This window comes from Schistocerca serialis, chromosome 4, assembly GCF_023864345.2.
Source record: "Schistocerca serialis cubense isolate TAMUIC-IGC-003099 chromosome 4, iqSchSeri2.2, whole genome shotgun sequence".
Taxonomy (NCBI): Eukaryota; Metazoa; Arthropoda; class Insecta; order Orthoptera; family Acrididae; genus Schistocerca; species Schistocerca serialis.
Window position 1 is genome coordinate 935,949,975 of NC_064641.1, and position 27,193 is coordinate 935,977,167.

Genomic DNA, 27,193 nt, shown 5'->3' on the forward strand with positions numbered 1-27,193 from the left:
GCAATTCCTGAGTTTCATCGTCAATACGAAGTTCCAAGGCATACAGTCTACCTAAAGTGAAGCATCGGAATCTAAAACTGGACTCACAGGACAGGTTCAAATCATAGAAAGTTAGATTGTCAGTCCTCTTGAACTAAAATCGGCATTGTGCGTTTTGTATTTAATTCGGATGCAATTCCTGTGTTTCATCGACAATAAGAAGATCCAAGGGATGCAGTAAACCTGAAGTGGAGCATCGGAATCTAAAACTGAACTCACAGGAGAGTTTCAAATCATAGAAAGTTAGAGTGTAAGTCCTCTTGTACTTAAGACGACATTGTGGATTTTGTATTAAATTCGGATGCAATTTCTGTGTTTCATCGTCAATAAGAAGGTCCAAGGGATACAGTAAACTTCAAGTGAAGCATCGGAATCTAAAACTGAACTCACAGGAGAGTTTCCAACCATAGAAAGTTAGAGTGTCAGTCCTCTTGTACTTAAGTCGGCATTGTGCCATTTGTATTAAATTCGGATACAATTTCTGTGTTTCATCGTCAATAAGGAGGTCCAAGGGATACAGTAAACCTGAGGTGAAGCATCGGAATCTAAAACTGGACTCACAGGAGAGTTTCAAATCATAGAAAGTTAGAGTGTCAGTCCTCTTATACTTAAGTCGGCATTGTGCCTTTTGTATTAAATTCGGATGCAATTTCTGTGTATTATCGTCAATAAGAAGGTCGAAGGTATACAGTAAACCTGAAGTGAAGCATCGGAATCTAAAACTGGACTCACAGGAGAGGTTTAAATCATTGAAAGTTAGATAGTCAGTCCACTTGTACTTAAGTCGGTATTGAGCCTTTTGTATTAAATTCGGATGCAATTTCTGTGTTTCATCGTCAATATGAAGGTCCAAGGGATACGGTAAACCTGAAGTGAAGCATTGGAATCTAAAACTGGACTCACAGGAGAGTTTCAAATCATAGAAAGTTAGAGTGTCAGTCCTCCTCTACTTAAGACGGCATTGTGTCATGTGAATTCAATTCCGATCCAATTTCTGTGTTTCATCGTCAATAAGAAGTTACAAGGTGTACAGTAAACCTGAAGTGAAGCATCGGAATCTAAAACTGGACTCACAGGACAGGTTCAAATCATAGAAAGTGAGCGTGTCAGTCCTCTTGTACTTAAGTCTGCATTGTGCCTTTTGTATTAAATTCGGATGCAATTTCTGTGTTTCATCGTCAACAAGATGGTCCAAGGTATACGGTAAACCTGAAGTGAAGCATCGGAATCTAAAACTGGACTCACAGGAGAGTTGCAAATCATGGAAAGTTAGGGTGTCAGTCTTCTTGTACTTAAGACGGCATTGTGTCTTTTGAATTCAATTCCGATGCAATTTCTGTGTTTCATCGTCAATAAGAAGTTACAAGGTATACAGTAAACCTGAAGTGAAGCATCGGAATCTAAAACTGAACTCACAGGAGAGTTTCAAATCATAGAAAGTTAGTGTGTCAGTCCTCCTGTTCTTAAGTCGACATTGTGCCTTTTGTATTAAATTCGGATGCAATTTCTGTGTTTTCGTCTAAAAGAAGGTCCAAGGGATACAGTAAACCTTAAGTGAAGCATCGGAATCTAAAACTGGACTCAGAGGAGAAGTTCAAACCATAGAAAGTGAGAGTGTCAGTCCTCTTGTACTTAAGTCGGCATTGTGCCTTTTGTATTAAATTCGGATGCAATTTCTGTGTTTCATCGTCAATAAGAATGTCCAAGGGATACAGTAAACCTGAAGTGAAGCATCGGAATCTAAAACTGGACTCACCGGAGAGGTTCAAATCATAGAAAGTGATTGTTTCGGTCCTCTTGTATTTAAGTCGGCATTGTGCCCTTTGTATTAAATTTGGAAGCAATTTCTATGTTTCATCGTCAATAACAAGGTCCATGGGAGGCAGTAAACATGAAGTAAAGCATCGAAATCTAAAACTGGACTCACAGGAGAGGTTCAAATCATAGACAGTTAGAGTTTCAGTCCTCTTGTTCTTAAGTCGGCATTGTGAGTTTTGTATTAAATTCGGATGCATTTTCTGTGTATTATCGTCAATAAGAAGGTCGAAGGTATACAGTAAACCTGAAGTGAAGCATCGGAATCTAAAACGGGACTCACAGGAGAGTTTCAAATCATAGAAAGTTAAAGTGTCAGTCCTCTTGTACTTAAGTCGGCATTGTGCGTTTTGAATTTAATTCCGATGCAATTCCTGAGTTTCATCGTCAATACGAAGTTCCAAGGCATACAGTCTACCTAAAGTGAAGCATCGGAATCTAAAACTGGACTCACAGGACAGGTTCAAATCATAGAAAGTTAGAGTGTCAGTCCTCTTGAACTAAAATCGGCATTGTGCGTTTTGTATTTAATTCGGATGCAATTCCTGTGTTTCATCGACAATAAGAAGATCCAAGGGATGCAGTAAACCTGAAGTGGAGCATCGGAATCTAAAACTGAACTCACAGGAGAGTTTCAAATCATAGAAAGTTAGAGTGTAAGTCCTCTTGTACTTAAGACGACATTGTGGATTTTGTATTAAATTCGGATGCAATTTCTGTGTTTCATCGTCAATAAGAAGGTCCAAGGGATACAGTAAACTTCAAGTGAAGCATCGGAATCTAAAACTGAACTCACAGGAGAGTTTCCAACCATAGAAAGTTAGAGTGTCAGTCCTATTGTACTTAAGTCGGCATTGTGCCATTTGTATTAAATTCGGATACAATTTCTGTGTTTCATCGTCAATAAGAAGGTCCAAGGGATACAGTAAACCTGAGGTGAAGCATCGGAATCTAAAACTGGACTCACAGGAGAGTTTCAAATCATAGAAAGTTAGAGTGTCAGTCCTCTTGTACTTAAGTCGGCATTGTGCCTTTTGTATTAAATTCGGATGCAATTTCTGTGTTTCATCGTCAATAAGAAGTTACAAGGTATACAGTAAAGCTGAAGTGAAGCATCGGAATCTAAAACTGGACTCACCGGAGAGGTTCAAATCATAGAAAGTGATTGTTTCGGTCCTCTTGTATTTAAGTCGGCATTGTGCCCTTTGTATTAAATTTGGAAGCAATTTCTATGTTTCATCGTCAATAACAAGGTCCATGGGAGGCAGTAAACATGAAGTAAAGCATCGAAATCTAAAACTGGACTCACAGGAGAGGTTAAATCATAGACAGTTAGAGTTTCAGTCCTCTTGTTCTTAAGTCGGCATTGTGAGTTTTGTATTAAATTCGGATGCATTTTCTGTGTATTATCGTCAATAAGAAGGTCGAAGGTATACAGTAAACCTGAAGTGAAGCATCGGAATCTAAAACGGGACTCACAGGAGAGTTTCAAATCATAGAAAGTTAAAGTGTCAGTCCTCTTGTACTTAAGTCGGCATTGTGCGTTTTGAATTTAATTCCGATGCAATTCCTGAGTTTCATCGTCAATACGAAGTTCCAAGGCATACAGTCTACCTAAAGTGAAGCATCGGAATCTAAAACTGGACTCACAGGACAGGTTCAAATCATAGAAAGTTAGAGTGTCAGTCCTCTTGAACTAAAATCGGCATTGTGCGTTTTGTATTTAATTCGGATGCAATTCCTGTGTTTCATCGACAATAAGAAGATCCAAGGGATGCAGTAAACCTGAAGTGGAGCATCGGAATCTAAAACTGAACTCACAGGAGAGTTTCAAATCATAGAAAGTTAGAGTGTAAGTCCTCTTGTACTTAAGACGACATTGTGGATTTTGTATTAAATTCGGATGCAATTTCTGTGTTTCATCGTCAATAAGAAGGTCCAAGGGATACAGTAAACTTCAAGTGAAGCATCGGAATCTAAAACTGAACTCACAGGAGAGTTTCCAACCATAGAAAGTTAGAGTGTCAGTCCTCTTGTACTTAAGTCGGCATTGTGCCATTTGTATTAAATTCGGATACAATTTCTGTGTTTCATCGTCAATAAGAAGGTCCAAGGGATACAGTAAACCTGAGGTGAAGCATCGGAATCTAAAACTGGACTCACAGGAGAGTTTCAAATCATAGAAAGTTAGAGTGTCAGTCCTCTTGTACTTAAGTCGGCATTGTGCCTTTTGTATTAAATTCGGATGCAATTTCTGTGTATTATCGTCAATAAGAAGGTCAAAGGTATACAGTAAACCTGAAGTGAAGCATCGGAATCTAAAACTGGACTCACAGGAGAGGTTTAAATCATTGAAAGTTAGATAGTTAGTCCACTTGTACTTAAGTCGGTATTGTGCCTTTTGTATTAAATTCGGATGCAATTTCTGTGTTTCATCGTCAATATGAAGGTCCAAGGGATACGGTAAACCTGAAGTGAAGCATTGGAATCTAAAACTGGACTCACAGGAGAGTTTCAAATCATAGAAAGTTAGAGTGTCAGTCCTCCTCTACTTAAGACGGCATTGTGTCATGTGAATTCAATTCCGATCCAATTTCTGTGTTTCATCGTCAATAAGAAGTTACAAGGTGTACAGTAAACCTGAAGTGAAGCATCGGAATCTAAAACTGGACTCACAGGACAGGTTCAAATCATAGAAAGTGAGCGTGTCAGTCCTCTTGTACTTAAGTCTGCATTGTGCCTTTTGTATTAAATTCTGATGCAATTTCTGTGTTTTCGTCTATAAGAAGGTCCAAGGGATACAGAAAACCTGAAGTGAAGCATCGGAATCTAAAACTGGACTCACAGTAGAGTTTCAAATCATAGAAAGTTAGAGTGTCAGTCCTCTTGTACGTAGGTCGGCATTGGGCGTTTTGAATTTAATTCCTATCTAATTCCTGTGTTTCATCGTCAATAAGAGGTTCCAAGGCATACAGTCTACCTTAAGTGAAGCATCGGAATCTATAACTGGACTCACAGGACAGGTTCAAATCATAGAAAGTTAGAGTGTCAGTCCTCTTGTTCTAAAATCGGCATTGTGCCTTTTGTATTAAATTCGGATGCAATTTCTGTGTTTCATCGTCAATACGAAAGTCCAAGGGATACAGTAAACCTGAAGTAAAGCATCGGAATCTAAAACTGAACTCACAGGAGAGTTTCAAATCATAGAAAGTTAGATTGTCTGTCCTCTTGTACTTAAGTCGGCATTGTGCCTTTTGAATTTAATTCCGATGCAATTTCAGTGTTTCATCGTCAATAAGAAGTTCCAAGGTATACAGTGAACCAGAAGTGAAGCATCGGAATCTAGAACTGGACTCACAGAAGGGGTTCAAATCATAGAAATGTAAAGTGTCAGTCCACTTGTACTTAAGTCGGCATTGTGCCTCTTGTATTAAATTCGGATGCAATTTTTGTGTTTCATCGTCAATAAGAAGGTCCAAGGGATACAGTAAACCTGAAGTGAAGCTTCGGAATCTGAAACTGGACTCACAGGAGAGGTTCAAATCATAGAAAGTTAGAGTGTCAGTCCTCTTGTACATAAGGCGGCATTGTGCCTTTTGAATTTAATTCCGATGCAATTTCTGTGTTTCATCGTCAATAAGAAAGGTACAAGGGATACAGTTAACCTGAAGTGAAGCATCGGAATCTAAAACTGGACTCACCGGAGAGGTTCAAATCATAGAAAGTGAGAGTGTCAGTCCTCTTGTATTTAAGTCGGCATTTGCCTTTTGTATTAAATTCGGATGCAATTTCTATGTTTCATCGTCAATAAGAAGGTACTTGGGAGACAGTAAACCTCAAGTGTAGCATCGGAATCTAAAACTGGACTCACAGGACAGGTTCATATCTTACAAAGGTTAGAGTGTCAGTTCTTTTGTACTTAAATCGGCATTGTGCCTTTTGTAATAAATTCAGATGCAATATCTGTGTTTCATCGTCAATAAGAAGGTCCAAGGGATACAGTAAACCTGAAGTGAAGCATCGGAATCTAAAACTCGACTCACAGGAGAGGTTCAAATCATTGAAAGTTAGATAGTCAGTCCTCTTGTGCTTAAGTCGGCATTGTGCCTTTTGTATTAAATTCGGATGCAATTTCTATGTTTCATCGTCAATAAGAAGGTCCAAGGGATACAGTAAACCTGAAGTGAAGCATCGAAATCTAAAAGTGGACTCACCGGAGAGGTTCAAATCATAGAAATTGAGAGTGTCAGTCCTCTTGTATTTAAGTCGGCATTTTGCCTTTTGTATTAAATTCGGATGCAATTTCTATGTTTCATCGTCAATAAGAAGGTCCATGGGAGACAGTAAACCTAAAGTGAAGCATCGGAATCTAAAACTGGACTCACAGGGCAGGTTCATATCATACAAAAGTTAGAGTGTCAGTCCTCTTGTACTTAAATCGGCATTGTGCCTTTTGTAATAAATTCCTATGCAATTTCTTTGTTTCATCGTCAATAAGAAGGTCCAAGGGATAAAGTAAACCTGAAGTGAAGCATCGGAATCTACAACTGAACTCACAGGAGAGTTTCAAATCATAGAAAGTGAGAGTGTCAGTCCTCTTGTACTTAAGACTGCATTGTGCCTTTTGTATTAAATTCGGATGCAATTTCTGTGTTTCATTGTCAATAAGAAGGTCTAAGGGATACAGTAAACCTGAAGTGAAGCATCGGAATCTAAAACTGGACTCACAGGAGAGTTTCAAATCATAGAAAGTTAGAGTGTCAGTCCTCTTGTACATAAGTCGGCATTGTGCCTTTTGTATTAAATTCGTATGCATTTTCTGTGTATTATCGTCAATAAGTAGGTCGAAGGTATACAGTAAACCTTAAGTGAAGCATCCGAATCTAAAACTTGACTCACAGTAGAGTTTCAAATCATAGAAAGTTAAAGTGTCAGTCCTGTTGTACTTAAGACGGCATTGTGCCTTTTGTATTATAATCGGATGCAATTTCTGTGTTTCATCGTCAATAAGAAGGTCCAAGGGATGCAGTAAACCTGAAGTGAAGCATCGGAATCTAAAACTGAACTCACAGGTGAGGTTCAAATCATAGAAAGTTAGAGTGTCAGTCCTCTTGTACTTAAGACGGCATTGTGCCTTTTGTATTAAATTCGGATGCAATTTCTGTGTTTCATCGTCAATAAGAAGGTCCAAGCGATACAGTAAACCTGAAGTGAAGCATCGGAATCTAAAACTGGGCTCACAGGATAGTTTCATATCATAGAAAATTAGAGTGTCAGTCCTCTTGTACTTAAGTCGGCATTGTGCCTTTTGTATTAAATTCGGATGCAGTGTCTGTGTACTATCGTCAATAAGAAGGTCGAAGGTATACAGTAAACCTGAAGTGAAGCATCGGAATCTAAAACGGGACTCACAGGAGGGTTTTAAATCATAGAAAGTTAAAGTGTCAGTCCTCTTGTACTTAAGTCGGCATTGTGCATTTTGAATTTAATTCCGACGCAATTTCTGTGTTTCATCGTCAATAAGAAGGTCCAAGGGATACAGTAAACCTGAAGTGAAGCATCGGAATCTAAAACTGTACTCACAGGAGAGGTTCAAATCATAGAATATTAGTGTCAGTCCTCATGTACTTAAGTCGGCATTGTGCCTTTTGAATTTAATTCCGTTGCAATTTCTGTGTTTCATCGTCAATAAGAAGTTCCAAGGTGTACAGTAAATCTGAAGTGAAGCATCGGAATCTAAAACTGGACTCACAGGAGAGGTTCAAATCATAGAAAGTGAGAGTGTCAGTCCTCTTGTACTTAAGTCGACATTGTGCCTTTTGTATTAAATTCGGATGCAATTTCTGTGTTTCTTCGTCGATAAGAAGGTCCAAGGGATACAGTAAACCTGAAGTGAAGCATCGGAATCTAAAACTGGACTCACAGGACAGGTCCATATCATACAAAAGTTAGAGTGTCAGTCCTGTTGTACTTAAATCGGCATTTTGCATTTTGTAATAAATTCGGATGCAATTTCTGTGTTTCATCGTCAATAAGAAGGTCGAAGGGATACAGTTAACCTGAAGTGAGGCATCGGAATCTAAAACTGAACTCACAGGAGAGTTTCAAATCATAGAAAGTTAGAGTGTCAGTCCTCTTGTACTTAAGATGGCATTGTGCCTTTTGTATTTAATTCGGATGCAATTTCTGTGTTTCGTCGTCAATAAGAAGGTCCAAGGGATACTGTAAACCTGAAGTGAAGCATCGGAATCTAAAACTGGACCCACAGGAGAGTTTCAAATCATAGAAAGTTAGACTGTCAGTCCTCTTGTACTTAAGTCGGCACTGTGCCATTTGTATTAAATTCGGATGCAATTTCTGTGTATTATCGTCAATAAGAAGTTCCAAGGCATACAGTCTACCTGAAGTGAAGCATCGGGATCTAACACTGGTCTCACACGACAGGTTCAAATCATAGAAAGTTAGAGTGTCAGTCCTCTTGAACTGAGATCGGCATTGTGCCTTTTGTATTAAATTCGGATGCGATTTCTGTGTTTCATCGTCAATAAGAAGGTCCAAGGGATACCGTAAACCTGAAGTGAAGCATCGGAATCTAAAACTGAACTCACAGGTGAGGTTCAAATCATAGAAAGTTAGAGTGTCAGTCCTCTTGTACTTAAGACGGCATTGTGCCTTTTGTATTAAATTCGGATGCAATTTCTGTGTTTCATCGTCAATAAGAAGGTCCAAGCGATACAGTAAACCTGAAGTGAAGCATCGGAATCTAAAACTGGGCTCACAGGATAGTTTCATATCATAGAAAATTAGAGTGTCAGTCCTCTTGTACTTAAGTCGGCATTGTGCCTTTTGTATTAAATTCGGATGCAGTGTCTGTGTACTATCGTCAATAAGAAGGTCGAAGGTATACAGTAAACCTGAAGTGAAGCATCGGAATCTAAAACGGGACTCACAGGAGGGTTTTAAATCATAGAAAGTTAAAGTGTCAGTCCTCTTGTACTTAAGTCGGCATTGTGCGTTTTGAATTTATTTCCGACGCAATTTCTGTGTTTCATCGTCAATAAGAAGGTCCAAGGGATACAGTAAACCTGAAGTGAAGCATCGGAATCTAAAACTGTACTCACAGGAGAGGTTCAAATCATAGAATATTAGTGTCAGTCCTCATGTACTTAAGTCGGCATTGTGCCTTTTGAATTTAATTCCGTTGCAATTTCTGTGTTTCATCGTCAATAAGAAGTTCCAAGGTGTACAGTAAATCTGAAGTGAAGCATCGGAATCTAAAACTGGACTCACAGGAGAGGTTCAAATCATAGAAAGTGAGAGTGTCAGTCCTCTTGTACTTAAGTCGACATTGTGCCTTTTGTATTAAATTCGGATGCAATTTCTGTGTTTCTTCGTCGATAAGAAGGTCCAAGGGATACAGTAAACCTGAAGTGAAGCATCGGAATCTAAAACTGGACTCACAGGACAGGTCCATATCATACAAAAGTTAGAGTGTCAGTCCTGTTGTACTTAAATCGGCATTTTGCATTTTGTAATAAATTCGGATGCAATTTCTGTGTTTCATCGTCAATAAGAAGGTCGAAGGGATACAGTTAACCTGAAGTGAGGCATCGGAATCTAAAACTGAACTCACAGGAGAGTTTCAAATCATAGAAAGTTAGACTGTCAGTCCTCTTGTACTTAAGTCGGCACTGTGCCTTTTGTATTAAATTCGGATGCAATTTCTGTGTATTATCGTCAATAAGAAGTTCCAAGGCATACAGTCTACCTGAAGTGAAGCATCGGGATCTAACACTGGTCTCACACGACAGGTTCAAATCATAGAAAGTTAGAGTGTCAGTCCTCTTGAACTAAGATCGGCATTGTGCCTTTTGTATTAAATTCGGATGCAATTTCTGTGTTTCATCGTCAATAAGAAGGTCCAAGGGATACCGTAAACCTGAAGTGAAGCATCGGAATCTAAAACTGAACTCACAGGAGAGTTTCAAATCATAGAAAGTTAGAGTGTCAGTCCTCTTGTTCTTAAGTCGGCATTGTGCATTTTGCATTAAATTCGGATGCAATTTCTGTGTTTCATCGTCAATAAGAAGGTCCAAGGTATACGGTAAACCTGAAGTAAAGCATCGGAATCTAAAACTGGACTCACAGGAGAGTTTCAAATCATGGAAAGTTAGGGTGTCAGCCTTGTTGTACTTAAGACGGCATTGTGTCTTTTGAATTCAATTCCGATGCAATTTCTGTGTTTCATCGTCAATAAGAAGTTACAAGGTATACAGTAAACCTGAAGTGAAGCATCGGAATCTAAAACTGAACTCACAGGAGAGTTTCAAATCATAGAAAGTTAGAGTGTCAGTCCTCTTGTTCTTAAGTCGACATTGTGCCTTTTGTATTAAATTCGGATGCAATTTCTGTGTTTTCGTCTATTAGAAGGTCCAAGGTATACAGGAAACCTAAAGTGAAGCATCGGAATCTAAAACTGGACTCAGAGGAGAAGTTCAAACCATAGAAAGTGAGAGTGTCAGTCCTCTTGTACTTAAGTCGGCATGGTGCCTTTTGTATTAAATTCGGATGCAATTTCTGTGTTTCATCGTCAATAAGAATGTCCAAGGGATACAGTATACCTGAAGTGAAGCATCGGAATCTAAAACTGGACTCACCGGAGAGGTTCAAATCATAGAAAGTGATTGTTTCGGTCCTCTTGTATTTAAGTCGGCATTGTGCCCTTTGTATTAAATTAGGAAGCAATTTCTATGTTTCATCGTCAATAACAAGGTCCATGGGAGGCAGTAAACATGAAGTAAAGCATCGAAATCTATAACTGGACTCACAGGAGAGGTTCAAATCATAGACAGTTAGAGTTTCAGTCCTCTTGTTCTTAAGTCGGCATTATGCCTTTTGTATCAAATTCGGATGCATTTTCTGTGTTTTATCGTCAATAAGAAGGTCGAAGGTATACAGTAAACCTGAAGTGAAGCATCGGAATCTAAAACGGGACTCACAGGAGAGTTTCAAATCATAGGAAGTTAAAGTGTCAGTCCTCTTGTACTTAAGTCGGCATTGTGCGTTTTGAATTTAATTCCGATGCAATTCCTGAGTTTCATCGTCAATACGAAGTTCCAAGGCATACAGTCTAAATAAAGTGAAGCATCGGAATCTAAAACTGGACTCACAGGACAGGTTCAAATCATAGAAAGTTAGAGTGTCAGTCCTCTTGAACTAAAATCGGCATTGTGCGTTTTGTATTTAATTCGGATGCAATTTCTGTGTTTCATCGTCAATAAGAAGGTCCAAGGTATACGGTAAACCTGAAGTGAAGCATGGAAATCTAAAACGGGGCTCACAGGAGAGTTTCAAATCGTAGAGAGTTAAAGTGTCATTCCTGTTGTACTTAAGTCGGCATTGTGCGTTTTGAATTTAATTCCGATGCAATTTCTGTGTTTCATCGTCAATAAGAAGGACCAAGGGATACACTATACCTGAAGTGAAGCATTGGAATCTAAAACTGGACTCACAGTAGAGGTTCAAATCATAGAAAATTAGAGTGTCAGTCCTCTTGTACTTAAGTCGGCATTGTGCCTTTTGTATTAAATTCGGATGCATTTTCTGTGTTTCATCGTCAATAAGAATGTCCAAGGGATACAGTAAACCTGAAGTGAAGCATCGGAATCTAAAACTGGACTCACCGGAGAGGTTCAAATCATAGAAAGTGATTGTTTCGGTCCTCTTGTATTTAAGTCGGCATTGTGCCCTTTGTATTAAATTTGGAAGCAATTTCTATGTTTCATCGTCAATAACAAGGTCCATGGGAGGCAGTAAACATGAAGTAAAGCATCGAAATCTAAAACTGGACTCAAAGGAGAGGTTCAAATCATAGACAGTTAGAGTTTCAGTCCTCTTGAACTAAAATCGGCATTGTGCGTTTTGTATTTAATTCGGATGCAATTCCTGTGTTTCATCGACAATAAGAAGATCCAAGGGATACAGTACACCTGAAGTGGAGCATCGGAATCTAAAACTGAACTCACAGGAGAGTTTCAAATCATAGAAAGTTAGAGTGTAAGTCCTCTTGTACTTAAGACGACATTGTGGATTTTGTATTAAATTCGGATGCAATTTCTGTGTTTCATCGTCAATAAGAAGGTCCAAGGGATACAGTAAACTTCAAGTGAAGCATCGGAATCTAAAACTGAACTCACAGGAGAGTTTCAAACCATAGAAAAATAGAGTGTCAGTCCTCTTGTACTTAAGTCGGCATTGTGCCTTTTGTATTAAATTCGGATACAATTTCTGTGTTTCATCGTCAATAAGAAGGTCCAAGGGATACAGTAAACCTGAGGTGAAGCATCGGAATCTAAAACTGGACTCACAGGAGAGTTTCAAATCATAGAAAGTTAGAGTGTCAGTCCTCTTGTACTTAAGTCGGCATTGTGCCTTTTGTATTAAATTCGGAAGCAATTTCTGTGTATTATCGTCAATAAGTAGGTCGAAGGTATACAGTAAACCTGAAGTGAAGCATGGGAATCTAAAACGGGGCTCACAGGAGAGTTTCAAATCGTAGAGAGTTAAAGTATCATTCCTGTTGTACTTAAGTCGGCATTGTGCGTTTTGAATTTAATTCCGATGCAATTTCTGTGTTTCATCGTCAATAAGAAGGACCAAGGGATACACTATACCTGAAGTGAAGCATTGGAATCTAAAACTGGACTCACAGTAGAGGTTCAAATCATAGAAAATTAGAGTGTCAGTCCTCTTGTACTTAAGTCGGCATTGTGCCTTTTGTATTAAATTCGGATGCAATTTCTGTGTTTCATCGTCAATAAGAATGTCCAAGTGATACAGTAAACCTCTATGTGAAGCATCGGAATCAAAAACTGGACTCACCGGAGAGGTTCAAATCATTGAAAGTGAGAGTGTCAATCCTCTTGTATTTAAGTCGGCCTTGTGCCTTTTGTATTAAATTCGGATGCAATTTCTATGTTTCATCGTCAATAAGAAGGTCCATGGGAGACAGTAAGCATGAAGTGAAGCATCGGAATCTGAAACTGGACTCACAGGAGAGGTTCAATTTATAGAAAGTTAGAGTGTCAGTCCTCTTGTTCTTAAGTCGGCATTGTGCCTTTTGTATTAAATTCGGATGCAATTTCTGTGTTTCATCGTCAATAAGAAGGTCCAAGGTATACGGTAACCTGAAGTGAAGCATCGGAATCTAAAACTGGACTCACAGGTGAGTTTCAAATCATGGAAAGTTAGAGTGTCAGTCCTCTTGTACTTGAGACGGCATTGTGTCTTCTGAATTCTATTCCGATACAATTTCTGTGTTTCATCGTCAATATGAAGTTACAAGGTATACAGTAAACCTGAAGTGAAGCATCGGAATCTAAAACTGGACTCACAGGACAGGTTCAAATCATAGAAAGTTAGAGTGTCAGTCCTCTTGTACTTAAATCGGCATTGTGCCTTTTGTAATAAATTCGGATGCAATTTCTGTGTTTCATCGTCAATAAGAAGGTCCAAGGGATACAGTTAACCTGAAGTGAAGCATCGGAATATAAAACTGGACTCACTGGAGAGGTTCAAGTCATAGAAAGTGAGAGTGTCAGTCCTCTTGTACTTAAGACGGCATTGTGTCTTTTGAATTCAATTCCGATGCAAATTCTGTGTTTCATCGTCAATAAGAAGTTACAAGGTATACAGTAAACCTGAAGTGAAGCATCGGTATCTAAAACTGGACTCACAGGACATGTTCAAACCATAGAAAGTTAGAGTGTCAGTCCTCTTGTACTTAAATCGGCATTGTGCCTTTTGTAATAAATTCGGATGCAATTTCTGTGTTTTCGTCTATAAGAAGGTCCAAGGGATACAGTAAACCTGAAGTGAAGCATCGGAATCTAAAACTGGACTCACAGGAGAAGTTCAAACCATAGAAAGTGAGAGTGTCAGTCCTCTTGTACTTAATTCGTCATTGTGCCTTTTGTATTAAATTCGGAGGAAATTTCTGTGTTTCATCGTCAACAAGAAGGTCCAAGGGGTACAGTAGACCTGAAGTGAAGCATCGGAATCTAAAACTGGACTCACAGGAGAGTTTCAAATCATAGAAAGTTAGAGTGTCAGTTCTCTTGTACTTAAGTCGGCATTGTGCGTTTTGAATTAAATACCTACGCAATTCCTGTGTTTCATCGTCAATAAGAAGTTCCAAGGCATACAGTCTACCTGAAGTGAAGCATCGGAATCTAAAACTGGGCTCACAGGAGAGTTACAAATCATAGAAAGTTAGAGTGACAGTCCTCTTGTACTTCAGTCGGCATTGTGCCTTTTCCATTTAATTCCGTTGCAATTTCTGTGTTTCATCGTCAATAACAAGTTCCAAGGTACACAGTAAACCTGAAGTGAAGCATAGGAGTCTAAAACTGGACTCACAGGAGAGGTTCAAAGCATTGAAAGTTAGAGTGTCAGTCCGCTTGTGCTTATGTCGGCATTGTGCCTTTTGTATTAGATTCGGATGCAAATTCTGTGTTTCATCGTCAAAAAGAAGATCCAAGGGATACAGTAAACCTTAAGTGAAGCATTGGAATCTAAAACTGGACTCATAGGAGAGGTTCAAATCATAGAAAGTTAGAGTGTCCGTCCTCTTGTACTTAAGTCGGCGTTGTGCCCTTTGTATTAAATTCGGAAGCCATTTATGTTTTTCATCGTCAATAAGAAGGTACAAGGGATACAGTAAACCTGAAGTGAAACATCGGAATCTAAAACTGGACTCACAGGAGAGGTTCAAATCATAGAAAGTGAGTGTGTCATTCCTCTTTTACTTAAGTCGGCATTGTGCCTTTTGTATTAAATTCGGATGCAAATTCTGTGTTTCATCGTCAATAAGAAGGTCCAAGGGGTACAGTAGACCTGAAGTGAAGCATCGGAATCTAAAACTGGACACAAAGGAGAGTTTCAAATCATACAAAGTTAGAGTGTCAGTTCTCTTGAACTTAAGTCGGCATTGTGCGTTTTGAATTTAATTCCTACGCAATTCCTGTGTTTCATCGTCAATAAGAAGTTCCAAGGCATACAGTCTACCTGAAGTGAAGCATCGGAATCTAAAACTGGACTCACAGGACAGGTTCAAATCATAGCAAGTTTGAGTGTCAGGCCACTTGTACTTAAGACGGCATTGTGTTTTTTGTATTAAATTCGAAAGCAAATTCTGTGTTTCATCGTCAATAAGAAGGTCCGAGGGATACAGTAAACATGAAGTGAAGCATCGGAATCAAAACTGGACTCACAGGAGAGGTTCAAATCATAGAAAGTGAGTGTGTCAGTCCTCTTGTACTTAAGTCGGCATTGTGCCTTTTTAATTTAATTCCGTGGCAATTTCTGTGTTTCATCGTCAATAAGAAGTTCCAAGCGATACAGTAAACCTGAAGTGAAGCATCGGAATCTAAAACTGGACTCACAGGAGAGGTTCAAATCATATAAAGTGTGAGTGTCAGTCCTCTTGTACTTAAATCGGCATTGTGCCTTTTGTATTAAATACGGATGCAATTTCTGTGTTTCATCGTCAATAAGAAGTTCCAAGGTACACAGTAAACCTGAAGTGAAGCATAGGAATCTAAAACTGGACTCACAGGAGAGGTTCAAAGCATTGAAAGTTAGAGTGTCAGTCCGCTTGTGCTTATGTCGGCATTGTGCCTTTTGTATTAGATTCGGATGCAATTTCTGTGTTTCATCGTCAAAAAGAAAGTCCAAGGGATACAGTAGACCTGAAGTGAAGCATCGGAATCTAAAACTGGGCTCACAGGAGAGTTTCAAATCATAGAAAGTTAGAGTGACAGTCCTCTTGTACTTAAGTCGGCATTGTGCCTTTTGTATTAAATTCGGATGCAATTTCTGTGTTTCATCGTCAATAAGAAGCTCCAAGGTACACAGTAAACCTGAAGTGAAGCATCGGAATCTAAAACTGGACTCACAGGACAGGTTCAAATCATTGAAAGTTAGACTGTCAGTCCGCTTGTGCTTATGTCGGCATTGTGCCTTTTGTATTAGATTCTGATGCAATTTCTGTGTTTCATCGTCAAAAAGAAGATCCAAGGGATACAGTAAACCTGAAGTGAAGCATCGGAATCTAAAACTGGGCTCACAGGAGAGTTTCAAATCATAGACAGTTAGAGTGTCAGTCCTCTTGTACTTAAGTAGACATTGTGCCTTTTGTATTAAATTCGGATGCAATTTCTGTGTTTCATCGTCAATAAGAAGCTCCAAGGTACACAGTAAACCTGAAGTGAAGCATCGGAATCAAAACTGGACTCACAGGAGAGGTTCAAATCATTGAAAGTTAAAGTGTCAGTCCGCTTGTGCTTATGTCGGCATTGTGCCTTTTGTATTAGATTCGGATGCAATTTCTGATTTCATCGTCAAAAAGAAGGTCCAAGGGATACAGTAAACCTGAAGTGAAGCATCGGAATCTAAAACTTGGCTCACAGGAGAGTTTCAAATCATAGAAAATTAGAGTGTCAGTCCTCTTGTACTTAAGTCGGCATTGTGCCTTTTGTATTAAATTCAGATGCCATTTCTGAGTTTCTTCGTCAATAAGAAGGTCCAAGGTATACAGGAAACCTGAAGTGAAGCATCGGAATCTAAAACTGGACTCATAGGAGAGGTTCAAATCATAGAAAGTTACAGTGTCAGTCCTCTTGTTCTTAAGTCGGCATTGTGCATTTTGTATTAAATTTGGATGCAATTTCTGTGTTTCATCGGTAATAAGAAGGTCCAAGGGATACGGTAAACCTGAAGTGAAGCATCGGAATCTAAAACTGGACTCACAGGAGAGTTTCAAAACATGGAAAGTTAGAGTGTCAGTCCTCTTGTACTTAAGACGGCATTGTGTCTTTTGAATTCAATTCCGATGCAAATTCTGTGTTTCATCGTCCATAAGAAGTTAAAAGGTATACAGTAAACCTGAAGTGAAGCATCGGAATCTAAAACTGGACTCACAGGACAGGTTCATATCATAGAAAGTTAGAGTGTCAGTCCTCTTGTACTTAAATCGGCATTGTGCCTATTGTAATAAATTCGGATGCAATTTCTGTGTTTTCGTCTATAAGAAGGTCCAAGGGATACAGTAAACCTTAAGTGAAGCATCGGAATCTAAAACTGGACTCAGAGGAGAAGTTCAAACCATAGAAAGTGAGAGTGTCAGTCCTCTTGTACTTAAGTCGGCATTGTGCCTTTTGTATTAAATTCGGATGCAATTTCTGTGTTTCATCGTCAATAAGAATGTCCAAGGGATACAGTAAACCTGAAGTGAAGCATCGGAATCTTAAACTGGACTCACCGGAGAGGTTCAAATCATAGAAAGTGATTGTTTCGGTCCTCTTGTATTTAAGTCGGCATTGTGCCCTTTGTATTATATTTGGAAGCAATATCTATGTTTCATCGTCAATAACAAGGTCCATGGGAGGCAGTAAACATGAAGTAAAGCATCGAAATCTAAAACTGGACTCACAGGAGAGGTTCAAATCATAGACAGTTAGAGTTTCAGTCCTCTTGTTCTTAAGTCGGTATTGTGAGTTTTGTATTAAATTCGGATACATTTTCTGTGTATTATCGTCAATAAGAAGGTCGAAGGTATACAGTAAACCTGAAGTGAAGCATCGGAATCTAAAACGGGACTCACAGGAGAGTTTCAAATCATAGAAAGTTAATGTGTCAGTCCTCTTGTACTTAAGTCGGCATTGTGCGTTTTGAATTTAATTCCGATGCAATTCCTGAGTTTCATCGTCAATACGAAGTTCCAAGGCATACAGTCTACCTAAAGTGAAGCATCGGAATCTAAAACTGGACTCACAGGACAGGTTCAAATCATAGAAAGTTAGAGTGTCAGTCCTCTTGAACTAAAATCGGCATTGTGCGTTTTGTATTTAATTCGGATGCAATTCCTGTGTTTCATCGACAATAAGAAGATCCAAGGGATACAGTAAACCTGAAGTGGAGCATCGGAATCTAAAACTGAACTCACAGGAGAGTTTCAAATCATAGAAAGTTAGAGTGTAAGTCCTCTTGTACTTAAGACGACATTGTGGATTTTGTATTAAATTCGGATGCAATTTCTGTGTTTCATCGTCAATAAGAAGGTCCAAGGTAAACGGTAACCTGAAGTGAAGCATCGGAATCTAAAACTGGACTCACAGGTGAGTTTCAAATCATGGAAAGTTAGAGTGTCAGTCCTCTTGTACTTAAGACGGCATTGTGTCTTCTGAATTCAATTCCGATACAATTTCTGTGTTTCATCGTCAATAAGAATGTCCAAGGTATACAGTAAACCTGAAGTGAAGCATCGGAATCTAAAACTGGACTCATCGGAGAGGTTCAAATCATAGAAAGTGATAGTGTCGGTCCTCTTGTATTTAAGTCGGCATTGTGCCTTTTGTATTATATTTGGATGCAATTTCTATGTTTCATCGTCAATAACAACTTCCATGGGAGACAGTAAACATGAAGTAAAGCATCGAAATCTAAAACTGGACTCACAGGAGAGGTTCAAATCATAGACAGTTAGAGTGTCAGTCCTCTGGTTCTTAAGTCGGCATTGTGCCTTTTGTATTAAATTCGGATGTAATTTCTGTGTTTCATCGTCAATAAGAAGGTCCAAGGGATACGGTAAACCTGAAGTGAAGCATCGGAATCCAAAACTGGACTCACAAGAGAGTTTCAAATCATGGAAATTTAGAGTGTCAGTCCTCTTGTACTTAAGACGGCATTGTGTCTTTTGAATTCAATTCCGATGCAAATTCTGTGTTTCATCGTCAATAAGAAGTTACAAGGTATACAGTAAACCTGAAGTGAAGCATCGGAATTTAAAACTGGACTCACAGGACATGTTCAAATCATAGAAAGTTAGAGTGTCAGTCCTCTTGTACTTAAATCGGCATTGTGCCTTTTGTAATAAATTCGGATGCAATGTCTGTGTTTTCGTCAATAAGAAGGTCCAAGGGATACAGTAAACCTGAAGTGAAGCATCGGAATCTAAAACTGGACTCACAGGAGAAGTTCAAACCATAGAAAGTGAGAGTGTCAGTCCTCTTGTACTTAATTCGTCATTGTGCCTTTTGTATTAAATTCGGAGGAAATTTCTGTGTTTCATCGTCAATAAGAAGGTCCAAGGGGTACAGTAGACCTGAAGTGAAGCATCGGAATCTAAAACTGGACTCACAGGAGAGTTTCAAATCATAGAAAGTTAGAGTGTCAGTGCTCTTGTACTTAAGTCGGCATTGTGCGTTTTGAATTAAATACCTACGCAATTCCTGTGTTTCATCGTCAATAAGAAGTTCCAAGGCATACAGTCTACCTGAAGTGAAGCATCGGAATCTAAAACTGGACTCACAGGACTGATTCAAATCATAGCAAGTTAGAGTGTCAGTCCTCTTGAACTAAAATCGGCATTGAGCCTTTTCTATTAAATTCGGATGCAATTTCTGTGTTTCACCGTCAATAAGTAGGTCCAAGGGATACAGTAAACCTGAAGTGAAGCATCGGAATCTAAAACTGAACTCACAGGAGAGTTTCAAATCATAGAGAGTTAGAGTGTCAGTCCCCTTGTACTTAAGACGGCATTGTGCCTTTTGTATGAAATTCAGATGCAAATTCTGTGTTTCGTCGTCAATAAGAAGGTCCGAGGGATGCAGTAAACATGAAGTGAAGCATCGGAATCAAAATTAGACTCTAAGGAGAGGTTCAAATCAAAGAAAGTGAGTGTGTCAGTCCTCTTGTACTTAAGTCGGCATTGCGCCTTTTGTATTAAATTCGGTTGCAATTTCTGTGTTTCATCGTCAATAAGAAGGTCCAAGGGATACAGTAATCCTTAAGTAAAGCATCGGAATCTAAAACTGGACTCACAGGAGAGGTTCAAATCATAGAAAGTTAGTGTCAGTCCTCATGTACTTAAGTCGGCATTGTGCCTTTTCAATTTAATTCCGTTGCAATTTCTGTGTTTCATCGTCAATAACAAGTTCCAAGGTGTACAGTAAACCTGAAGTGAAGCATCGGAATCTAAAACTGGACTCACAGGAGAGGTTCAAATCATATAAAGTGAGAGTGTCAGTCCTGTTGTACTTAAATCGGCATTGTGCCTTTTGTATTAAATACGGATGCAATTTCTGTGTTTCATCGTCAATAAGAAGTTCCAAGGTACACAGTAAACCTTAACTGGACTCACAGGAGAGGTTCAAATCATTGAAAGTTAAAGTGTCAGTCCGCTTGTGCTTATGTCGGCATTGTGCCTTTTGTATTAAATTCGGTTGCAATTTCTGTGTTTCATCGTCAATAAGAAGGTCCAAGGGATACAGTAAACCTTACGTGAAGCATCGGAATCTAAAACTGGACTCATAGGAGAGTTTCAAATCATAGAATGTTAGAGTGTCCGTCCTCTTGTACTTAAGTCGGCGTTGTGCCTTTTGTATTAAATTCGGATGCAATTTCTGTGTTTCATCGTCAATAAGAAGCTCCAAGGTACACAGTAAACCTGAAGTGAAGCATCGGAATCAAAACTGGACTCACAGGAGAGGTTCAAATCATTGAAAGTTAAAGTGTCAGTCCGCTTGTGCTTATGTCGGCATTGTGCCTTTTGTATTAGATTCGGATGCAATTTCTGATTTCATCGTCAAAAAGAAGGTCCAAGGGATACAGTAAACCTGAAGTGAAGCATCGGAATCTAAAACTTGGCTCACAGGAGAGTTTCAAATCATAGAAAATTAGAGTGTCAGTCCTCTTGTACTTAAGTCGGCATTGTGCCTTTTGTATTAAATTCAGATGCCATTTCTGAGTTTCTTCGTCAATAAGAAGGTCCAAGGTATACTGGAAACCTGAAGTGAAGCATCGGAATCTAAAACTGGACTCATAGGAGAGGTTCAAATCATAGAAAGTTACAGTGTCAGTCCTCTTGTTCTTAAGTCGGCATTGTGCATTTTGTATTAAATTTGGATGCAATTTCTGTGTTTCATCGGTAATAAGAAGGTCCAAGGGATACGGTAAACCTGAAGTGAAGCATCGGAATCTAAAACTGGACTCACAGGAGAGTTTCAAATCATGGAAAGTTAGAGTGTCAGTCCTCTTGTACTTAAGACGGCATTGTGTCTTTTGAATTCAATTCCGATGCAAATTCTGTGTTTCATCGTCCATAAGAAGTTAAAAGGTATACAGTAAACCTGAAGTGAAGCATCGGAATCTAAAACTGGACTCACAGGACAGGTTCATATCATAGAAAGTTAGAGTGTCAGTCCTCTTGTACTTAAATCGGCATTGTGCCTATTGTAATAAATTCGGATGCAATTTCTGTGTTTTCGTCTATAAGAAGGTCCAAGGGATACAGTAAACCTTAAGTGAAGCATCGGAATCAAAAACTGGACTCAGAGGAGAAGTTCAAACCATAGAATGTGAGAGTGTCAGTCCTCTTGTACTTAAGTCGGCATTGTGCCTTTTGTATTAAATTCGGATGCAATTTCTGTGTTTCATCGTCAATAAGAATGTCCAAGGGATACAGTAAACCTGAAGTGAAGCATCGGAATCTTAAACTGGACTCACCGGAGAGGTTCAAATCATAGAAAGTGATTGTTTCGGTCCTCTTGTATTTAAGTCGGCATTGTGCCCTTTGTATTATATTTGGAAGCAATATCTATGTTTCATCGTCAATAACAAGGTCCATGGGAGGCAGTAAACATGAAGTAAAGCATCGAAATCTAAAACTGGACTCACAGGAGAGGTTCAAATCATAGACAGTTAGAGTTTCAGTCCTCTTGTTCTTAAGTCGGTATTGTGAGTTTTGTATTAAATTCGGATGCATTTTCTGTGTATTATCGTCAATAAGAAGGTCGAAGGTATACAGTAAACCTGAAGTGAAGCATCGGAATCTAAAACGGGACTCACAGGAGAGTTTCAAATCATAGAAAGTTAAAGTGTCAGTCCTCTTGTACTTAAGTCGGCATTGTGCGTTTTGAATTTAATTCCGATGCAATTCCTGAGTTTCATCGTCAATACGAAGTTCCAAGGCATACAGTCTACCTAAAGTGAAGCATCGGAATCTAAAACTGGACTCACAGGACAGGTTCAAATCATAGAAAGTTAGAGTGTCAGTCCTCTTGAACTAAAATCGGCATTGTGCGTTTTGTATTTAATTCGGATGCAATTCCTGTGTTTCATCGACAATAAGAAGATCCAAGGGATACAGTAAACCTGAAGTAGAGCATCGGAATCTAAAACTGAACTCACAGGAGAGTTTCAAATCATAGAAAGTTAGAGTGTAAGTCCTCTTGTACTTAAGACGACATTGTGGATTTTGTATTAAATTCGGATGCAATTTCTGTGTTTCATCGTCAATAAGAAGGTCCAAGGTAAACGGTAACCTGAAGTGAAGCATCGGAATCTAAAACTGGACTCACAGGTGAGTTTCAAATCATGGAAAGTTAGAGTGTCAGTCCTCTTGTACTTAAGACGGCATTCTGTCTTCTGAATTCAATTCCGATACAATTTCTGTGTTTCATCGTCAATAAGAATGTCCAAGGTATACCGTAAACCTGAAGTGAAGCATCGGAATCTAAAACTGGACTCATCGGAGAGGTTCAAATCATAGAAAGTGATAGTGTCGGTCCTCTTGTATTTAAGTCGGCATTGTGCCTTTTGTATTATATTTGGATGCAATTTCTATGTTTCATCGTCAATAACAACTTCCATGGGAGACAGTAAACATGAAGTAAAGCATCGAAATCTAAAACTGGACTCACAGGAGAGGTTCAAATCATAGACAGTTAGAGTGTCAGTCCTCTGGTTCTTAAGTCGGCATTGTGCCTTTTGTATTAAATTCGGATGTAATTTCTGTGTTTCATCGTCAATAAGAAGGTCCAAGGGATACGGTAAACCTGAAGTGAAGCATCGGAATCCAAAACTGGACTCACTGGAGAGTTTCAAATCATGGAAAGTTAGAGTGTCAGTCCTCTTGTACTTAAGACGGCATTGTGTCTTTTGAATTCAATTCCGATGCAAATTCTGTGTTTCATCGTCAATAAGAAGTTACAAGGTATACAGTAAACCTGAAGTGAAGCATCGGAATTTAAAACTGGACTCACAGGACATGTTCAAATCATAGAAAGTAAGAGTGTCAGTCCTCTTGTACTTAAATCGGCATTGTGCCTTTTGTAATAAATTCGGATGCAATTTCTGTGTTTTCGTCAATAAGAAGGTCCAAGGGATACAGTAAACCTGAAGTGAAGCATCGGAATCTAAAACTGGACTCACAGGAGAAGTTCAAACCATAGAAAGTGAGAGTGTCAGTCCTCTTGTACTTAATTCGTCATTGTGCCTTTTGTATTAAATTCAGAGGAAATTTCTGTGTTTCATCGTCAATAAGAAGGTCCAAGGGGTACAGTAGACCTGAAGTGAAGCATCGGAATCTAAAACTGGACTCACAGGAGAGTTTCAAATCATAGAAAGTTAGAGTGTCAGTTCTCTTGTACTTAAGTCGGCATTGTGCGTTTTGAATTAAATACCTACGCAATTCCTGTGTTTCATCGTCAATAAGAAGTTCCAAGGCATACAGTCTACCTGAAGTGCAGCATCGGAATCTAAAACTGGACTCACAGGACTGATTCAAATCATAGCAAGTTAGAGTGTCAGTCCTCTTGAACTAAAATCGGCATTGAGCCTTTTCTATTAAATTCGGATGCAATTTCTGTGTTTCACCGTCAATAAGTAGGTCCAAGGGATACAGTAAACCTGAAGTGAAGCATCGAATCTAAAACTGAACTCACAGGAGAGTTTCAAATCATAGAGAGTTAGAGTGTCAGTCCCCTTGTACTTAAGACGGCATTGTGCCTTTTGTATTAAATTCAGATGCAAATTCTGTGTTTCGTCGTCAATAAGAAGGTCCGAGGGATGCAGTAAACATGAAGTGAAGCATCGGAATCAAAACTAGACTCTAAGGAGAGGTTCAAATCAAAGAAAGTGAGTGTGTCAGTCCTCTTGTACTTAAGTCGGCATTGCGCCTTTTGTATTAAATTCGGTTGCAATTTCTGTGTTTCATCGTCAATAAGAAGGTCCAAGGGATACAGTAATCCTTAAGTGAAGCATCGGAATCTAAAACTGGACTCACAGGAGAGGTTCAAATCATAGAAAGTTAGTGTCAGTCCTCATGTACTTAAGTCGGCATTGTGCCTTTTCAATTTAATTCCGTTGCAATTTCTGTGTTTCATCGTCAATAACAAGTTCCAAGGTGTACAGTAAACCTGAAGTGAAGCATCGGAATCTAAAACTGGACTCACAGGAGAGGTTCAAATCATATAAAGTGAGAGTGTCAGTCCTGTTGTACTTAAATCGGCATTGTGCCTTTTGTATTAAATACGGATGCAATTTCTGTGTTTCATCGTCAATAAGAAGTTCCAAGGTACACAGTAAACCTTAACTGGACTCACAGGAGAGGTTCAAATCATTGAAAGTTAAAGTGTCAGTCCGCTTGTGCTTATGTCGGCATTGTGCCTTTTGTATTAAATTCGGTTGCAATTTCTGTGTTTCATCGTCAATAAGAAGGACCAAGGGATACAGTAAACCTTACGTGAAGCATCGGAATCTAAAACTGGACTCATAGGAGAGTTTCAAATCATAGAATGCTAGAGTGTCCGTCCTCTTGTACTTAAGTCGGCGTTGTGCCCTTTGTATTAAATTCGGAAGCCATTTACGTTTTTCATCGTCAATAAGAAGGTACAAGGGATACAGTAAACCTGAAGTGAAGCATCAGAATCCAAAACTGGACTCACAGTAGAGGTTCAAATCATTGAAAGTGAGTGTGTCAGTCCTCTTGTACTTAAGTCGGCATTGTGCCTTTTGTATTAAATTCGGATGCAATTTCTGTGTTTCATCGTCAATAAGAAGTTCCAAGCTACACAGTAAACCTGAAGTGAAGCATCGGAATCTAAATCTGGACTCACCGGAGAGGTTCAAATCATAGAAAGTCAGAGTGTCAGTCCTCTTGTATTTAAGTCGGCATTGCGCCTTTTGTATTAAATTTGGATGCAATTTCTATGTTTCATCGTCAATAACAAGGTCCATGGGAGACAGTAAACATGAATTAAAACATCGGAAGCTAAAACTGGACTCACAGGAGAGGTTCAAATCATAGAAAGTTACAGTGTCAGTCCTCTTGTTCTTAAGTCGGCATTGTGCATTTTGTATTAAATTTGGATGCAATTTCTGTGTTTCATCGGTAATAAGAAGGTCCAAGGGATACGGTAAACCTGAAGTGAAGCATCGGAATCTAAAACTGGACTCACAGGAGAGTTTCAAATCATGGAAAGTTAGAGTGTCAGTCCTCTTGTACTTAAGACGGCATTGTGTCTTTTGAATTCAATTCCGATGCAAATTCTGTGTTTCATCGTCCATAAGAAGTTAAAAGGTATACAGTAAACCTGAAGTGAAGCATCGGAATCTAAAACTGGACTCACAGGACAGGTTCATATCATAGAAAGTTAAAGTGTCAGTCCTCTTGTACTTAAGTCGGCATTGTGCGTTTTGAATTTAATTCCGATGCAATTCCTGAGTTTCATCGTCAATACGAAGGTCCAAGGCATACAGTCTACCTAAAGTGAAGCATCGGAATCTAAAACTGGACTCACAGGACAGGTTCAAATCATAGAAAGTTAGAGTGTCAGTCCTCTTGAACTAAAATCGGCATTGAGCGTTTTGTATTTAATTCGGATGCAATTCCTGTGTTTCATCGACAATAAGAAGATCAAAGTGATACAGTAAACCTGAAGTGGAGCATCGGAATCTAAAACTGAACTCACAGGAGAGTTTCAAATCATAGAAAGTTAGAGTGTAAGTCCTCTTGTACTTAAGACGACATTGTGGATTTTGTATTAAATTCGGATGCAATTTCTGTGTTTCATCGTCAATAAGAAGGTCCAAGGGATACAGTAAACTTCAAGTGAAGCATCGGAATCTAAAACTGAACTCACAGGAGAGTTTCAAACCATAGAAAGTTAGAGTGTCAGTCCTCTTGTACTTAAGTCGGCATTGTGCCTTTTGTATTAAATTCGGATACAATTTCTGTGTTTCATCGTCAATAAGAAGGTCCAAGGGATACAGTAAACCTGAGGTGAAGCATCGGAATCTAAAACTGGACTCACAGGAGAGTTTCAAATCATAGAAAGTTAGAGTGTCAGTCCTCTTGTACTTAAGTCGACATTGTGCCTTTTGTATGAAATTCGGAAGCAATTTCTGTGTATTATCGTCAATAAGTAGGTCGATGCTATACAGTAAACCTGAAGTGAAGCATGGGAATCTAAAACGGGGCTCACAGGAGAGTTTCAAATCGTAGAGAGTTAAAGTGTCATTCCTGTTGTACTTAAGTCGGCATTGTGCGTTTTGAATTTAATTCCGATGCAATTTCTGTGTTTCATCGTCAATAAGAAGGACCAAGGGATACACTATACCTGAAGTGAAGCATTGGAAACTAAAACTGGACTCACAGTAGAGGTTCAAATCATAGAAAATTAGAGTGTCAGTCCTCTTGTACTTAAGTCGGCATTGTGCCTTTTGTATTAAATTCGGATGCAATTTCTGTGTTTCATCGTCAATAAGAATGTCCAAGTGATACAGTAAACATGATGTGAAGCATCGGAATCTAAAACTGGACTCACCGGAGAGGTTCAAATCATAGAAAGTGAGAGTGTCAATCCTCTTGTATTTAAGTCGGCCTTGTGCCTTTTGTATTAAATTCGGATGCAATTTCTATGTTTCATCGTCAATAAGAAAGTCCATGGGAGACAGTAAACATGAAGTGAAGCATCGGAATCTGAAACTGGACTCACAGGAGAGGTTCAATTTATAGACAGTTAGAGTGTCAGTCCTCTTGTTCTTAAGTCGGCATTGTGCCTTTTGTATTAAATTCGGATGCAATTTCTGTGTTTCATCGTCAATAAGAAGGTCCAAGGTATACAGTAACCTGAAGTGAAGCATCGGAATCTAAAACTGGACTCACAGGTGAGTTTCAAATCATGGAAAGTTAGAGTGTCAGTCCTCTTGTACTTAAGACGGCATTGTGTCTTCTGAATTCAATTCCGATACAATTTCTGTGTTTCATCGTCAATAAGAATGTCCAAGGTATACAGTAAACCTGAAGTGAAGTATCGGAATCTAAAACTGGACTCACCGGAGAGGTTCAAATCATAGAAAGTGATAGTGTCGGTCCTCTTGTATTTAAGTCGGCATTGTGCCTTTTGTATTATATTTGGATGCAATTTCTATGTTTCATCGTCAATAACAAGGTCCATGGGAGACAGTAAACATGAAGTAAAGCATCGAAATCTAAAAC